Source organism: Aplysia californica, unplaced genomic scaffold (genome assembly GCF_000002075.1).
Source record: "Aplysia californica isolate F4 #8 unplaced genomic scaffold, AplCal3.0 scaffold01577, whole genome shotgun sequence".
In the NCBI taxonomy this organism is placed as follows: domain Eukaryota; kingdom Metazoa; phylum Mollusca; class Gastropoda; order Aplysiida; family Aplysiidae; genus Aplysia; species Aplysia californica.
The window spans coordinates 128,609-134,105 of record NW_004798847.1 but is presented as its reverse complement, the minus strand read 5'-3'; the positions used below and the strand labels follow the sequence as shown (position 1 = coordinate 134,105).

At 42.0% G+C, this 5,497-nt stretch overlaps 1 protein-coding gene across 7 annotated transcripts in view; it reads left to right on the top strand.

Annotated features, from left to right (window-relative positions):
- Positions 1 to 5,497, top strand: part of LOC101858239 — a 75,832-nt gene that overhangs the window by 15,063 nt on the left and 55,272 nt on the right. The window lies entirely within an intron of this gene.

The window sequence follows — 5,497 nt, the reverse complement described above, 5'->3', positions numbered from 1 at the left end:
CTGCTTCTTCCTCTGTCTCTCTCTCTTCCTCTCTCTCTGCTCTCGGCGGCTCTCTGCCTCTCTCTCTGCCTCTCTCTCTTTCTCTCTCTCAGTCTCTATCTCTCTCTATCTCTCTCTGTCTCTATGTCTCTCTGTCTCTCTCTTTCTCTCTCTCACCCTCTCTCTCTCTCTTTCTTTTCTTCCCTCTTTGTCTCTCTGTCTCTCACTCTCTCTTTCTCTTCTTCCCTCTGTCTCTCTGTCTCTCTGTCTCTCTGTCTCTCTGGTTGATTGCACACCACCCCTCGTCTGTGCTCAGAAATAGAAAAAACATAAACATTTGGAAGCGGAAGCCGCGTTGTCTCTGATTCGAAAGCGAAACTGCATACAGTTGCGAACGTGTTGTCTGTGCCTTGTTGATCTGAATTCGGAACCTAAGGTAATGATCAGATGGCTGTGGTGGTTTATTGTAGCTGAAAGCTTTGCAGTGTAGACTAGTATAGATCTAGATCTAGACTCTAGATAGTGTATCGTGTAGAACCAAACAAGACCCACAGAGTCTCTCGAGGGAGAGAGACCAGATCTAGACCTCCTTAGATCTATATATCTAGATATAAATTATTATAAATATAAATATAGATCTAGAATGTAGACCTAGGCCTAGGCTTGCCTCTCCTTCTTAGTAGTCCCTAACTTATTATAACTAACTAATGTCCACTGGAACTGCATGCAATGTACTGGCCTTTGTAGAGCTAAATCTAAGTTTGTTTGAAGTTTGATGGGAATAGCACACAGTGAGCCTAACCCTTATTACTAATACTAATTTAGTAAAACAAATTTAAGCTTCCTCTATTACCGAGTATTGGCATCCACTAATTAATGACTAGATCTAGATTCTAGATCTAATGGCAATGTTAGATCTATCTCAGCTGGGCACTTTGTAGAGCTAAATCTAGGGTTGTTTAGAAAAGAGTTTGATTGTATATCACACGGTGAGCCGAACGCTTAGTCAACCAAGTAAGCTTCCTATTACTATTATTATCATTACCGACTTAGAATGGCATTCACTAACAAATGACTATAATGGCAATGCTCAATGCTAGATCTAGGGTTGTTTAGTGTTTGATTGGAAATGTCACACGGTGAGCCGAACGGTTTTAACTAATTAAAAGTTGGGGGCTCGGGTGACTAAGTCAACTAAGTGAGTAGGCCTAGATCTCGAACCGTCATTTCAGTTTGGGAAATTTTTCGCAGCTCGTCCGACACAAAAGCATAAGCCTAGATTTTTTGTCGAATAACTTTCGATCCCGTTTACTTTTAACCTAGATTCTCTAAACGGCACTCTTCGAGGGAAGTGGTCCCGGCTTAACACCATAGAAATAACACTAAGACTTGTAGTCAGAAACAAAAACACAAGTCGAGTAAAAAAGCTGTCTTCGGTAATTTTTTTCCCTTACTTCAAGTTTAGAATATTTCCCACATTAATTTTTTAATCGGCTTCCTTTTTTGTTTCCGATTGCAAGTGTTATTTCTACGGAATAAGGCCGGGACTACTTCTCCCGAAGAGTGCCCTCTAAACGAGTGACAACCCCGTTTTGTCTTTTCGAGCAAAACTTTTTTCAACGTTATAGATTGGTGTGGAAGGGCACTTTTCTTAGAGAGGCCAGAATATTGCTCGATATGAGTCGGGCGGAACTATTTTCTTACGGATATTGATATGTAAATGGGACAAACTGATACAAGACCGGGAACGGTAGCTCGATAACATTAACAATCGGTGCCGTCTGTCTCAAGTCATCCATAAGAAAATCGTGTCTTTTCATCGGACAGGCTACAGCACGGGCAAAAATAGTTTTGGTGTCGACGGGCATCCCCGCTCCGTCCCTCATGTTTAAACCGACTGCGTCAGTGTCGTTCTGTAGGTATTAATTTTAAATAACGTTTCCAAGCCCTCTGACCTGGTAACCGTAACAGTTTTGGTCAGGTCCATTTTTCCCCTTCTCTTTCCCCCGATCTCGGAATCTTCGCGGAGAGGAGCAGCGCCAGCCGTTTGCCAGCGACGAGGAGACGGTGAGTTCTCACGCATCCTCAAACCCGCACACACGCACGCACCAACACACACACACACACACACACACACACACACACACACATACACTCGCGCGCGCTTGGCAGTCCGACCCGAAATAGGTATATTTCATTAAAACATTTCCAGTCGAAAGTCGGGCTTGAGTTGTTTTCTTATTCGTACATTCATATAATATAAGTGAGACAAATTATCGATAAAAGACCAATGCGACAGCCATATACATATATTGTACGCACACAAACACACGCACATGCATGCATGCGCGCACGCACGCACGCATGCACACACGCTTGCACGCATGTACGCACACACTCAGGAAAAAGAGAGAGGGGAGAGAGAGAAAGAGAGGGAGAGAGAGTCAGCAGCACTTCCCGGTGTGTCCCGTAGGTCTGCGCTCATAGAAAAAGCTCACTTTGGGCGTATATTTTTCCAGTCTAGCGGAAAATACAAATCATCGCCAAACCTTTCGTGAAAGAGAAAAAAATATTTTGAAAATAAGGGGCAAAGATGTTGTCACCCCATAACCCCTAATCCCCCCCTCTCTCTGCTCCAACCCACCCTCTTTATCTCTCTCTCTCTCTCTCTCTCTCTCTCTCTCTCTCTCTCTCTCTCTCTCTCACTCTCTCTCTAGGTCATTAGAACCAGAAAACTTCCTCTATAACACACTGATAATCGGCATGAATCGGAAAGAAAGAAATTTGTTGAAAATACCGTTTAATGGTATATTATCGAAATTATCAAATATCGATACCCGATTATTTAAGAATCGCACGTCATATCTCACACTGCAAACATTTTAAACCACTGTACGGGGCTCTGTTCCTTAAAACTTATGTTTCTTATCCTAAATATGGGAATTTGAGTTCTAAGCCTAAAGATTTTTAACGGGGAGCTAAAAAATTTGAGTAGTAATGTACATTGAGTAATCGATACTAGTAGCTGTTTACAATGATAGTACATAACAAGATGGGCCACTCAGCCAAAAAAGTGTCCGCAGGAAGTATGCTCTTTGCTTCAGATGGCGCTGCAGTCTGTTTTGAAGCTCTCTTTCGTTTTTCCAGAAGAAGAATAGGAATAGCACCTCCTTGCGTGCGCAGATCGACTGCTGTTCATCAGCAGTTCGGGTACGTTCAGTGCGTAGTTTTAGGGTTTTTAAAATTTTAATGACCTCTCGCCTTTCATTCTAAAGTCAAATTAAACGAAGAAAACCATCACCCTTTCCTCCGGAAGAGGTTTTTTTGTCAGCGTAACCATTTTAAAAAAGCGTTCTTCCGAAATTTATCCCAAAACATGCTAGTTTCACTTTGATTTTTAAAAACTCAAGTAGGGTAACTCTGTTGGCAAAGAGTGCGCTTTTGTGAAGAGGGCGCCACCAAATTTTGAGGACACTTTTTTAATTGGCTCAAAGAGAGAAGTGGCCCATCTTGTTATGTACTATCATTGCTGTTTACAAATGAGAGATGAGAGAAAGTGGTGGTGGGGAAGCAGTAAGAAGAAGAAGAAGGAGAAGGAGAAGGAGAAGGAGAAGGAGAAGGAGAAGGAGAAGGAGAAGAATAAGAAGAAGACGAAGAAGAAGAAGAAGAAGAAGAAGACGAAGAAGAAGAAGAAGAAGAAGAAAAGCCAGCCTTAACCATTATTACACTACAGACCGAAGTACAGACGAACAAAAGCACAGAAAAAAAGACGAGGTGTGCAAATCTGCTCTTCCCGTTGTGTCCCGGAGGTCTGCGCTCTTCGATAAAGACGCACTGTATGCGTATTTTATTTCAGTGGACAAACCCTTCGTGAAAGAGAAAGACAATCGTTTGAAAGTTGTTATCTCCCCATACACCTACCCCCCCCCCCCCATCTCTCTCTCTCTCTCTCTCTCTCTCTCTCTATTTCTCTCTATCTATTGCTCTCTCACTCTCTATTTCTCTCTCTATCTTTCTCTCTCTGTCTCTCTCTCAATATATTTCTCTCTAGCTCTCTCTCTTTCTCTCCCCCCCCTCTCTCTTTCTATCTCTCTCTTTCTCTCTCTCTCTCTCTCTCTCTCTCTCTCTCTCTCTCTCTCTCTCTCTCTCTGTATTTTATAATTTAACTCGCTTGGTCTTTTACGTTCAGTCACGGCTTCCATCGCCTTTCTTCGGTAGATTGCACACCACCCCTCGTTTGTGCTCAGAAATTAGGAAAAACATAAACATTTGCCAAGCGGAAGCCGCGTTGTCGAAAGCGAAACTGCATACAGTTGCGAACGTGTTGTCTGTGCCTTGTTGATCTGAATTCAGAACCTAAGGTAATGATCAGATGGCTGTGGTGGTTTATTGTAGCTGAAAGCTGTGCAGTGTAGGCTAGTATAGATCTAGATCTAGATTTAGACTCTAGATGTTGTATCATGTAGATCTAGAACCAAGGGAGAGAGACCAGATTTAGACCTAGAATCCAGACCTAGGCCTAGCCTAGGCTTGCCCCTCCTTCTTACTTCTTCTTAGTCCCTAACTTATTATAACTAACTAATGTCCACTGGAACTGCATAGGCTAGTATAGATCTAGATCTAGATTCTAGATGTTGTATCAGTCGTGTAGAACCAAACAAGACTCACAGCTAGGCTTGCTTCTCCTTCTTAGTACTTCTTAGCTCTTAGTCCCTAACTTAGTATAGATGTAGTCTGTAGACTGTAGTGTAGTGATTCTAACTTATGACCACTGGCACTGCATGCAGTGTACAGGGGTAGGACTGGCCTTTGTAGAGCTAAATCTAGGGTTTTGTGTATAATGGGAATAGCACACGGTGAGCCTAACCTTAATACCTAATACTAATACTAGGATCTAGACTAGATCTAGATCTAGAAGATTCTAATACTAATTTATAACTAATATTTAATCGAAGTGGCTAGCCGTACTTAAGTACGGCTAGACTGAGAGTCTAGCCGTACTTAGATCTAGGTTTGGCCCTATCGACTCAAGCCTGTTAAGTACACAGGTCTCATTAGATCTAGATCTAGATCTAGATCTAGTAATTATTCAGGTTCAAATGCATGCAAGTCAGAAAGGCACCTTTTTGTTTTGTCTGAAATACAAATACTTTAGGCATTGCAAACTAAAAATTTCTTTTACAATTCAGCCATCAATATTAAGTACGGCTAGCCTGACAGTCTAGCCGTCCTTAAGTACGACTAGCCTGGCTAAGTACGACTAGACTGCCAGTCTAGCCGTACTTATCTTAGGCCCTATTAACATTAGAAAACAGGAGGTTTAAAATACAAATACATACACTGTCATTAAGGCACCTGGTTTCGTCTCAAATGCAAATACTTTAGGTAGGTACTGCACACTAAAAATGTATATTTACAATTCAGTAGGCCTATTTTTTTGTTAAATGGTCAGTCTAGCCATCATATTAAGAATAAGTACGGCTAGACTGCGAGTCTAGCCGTACTTCTGCCAGTCTAG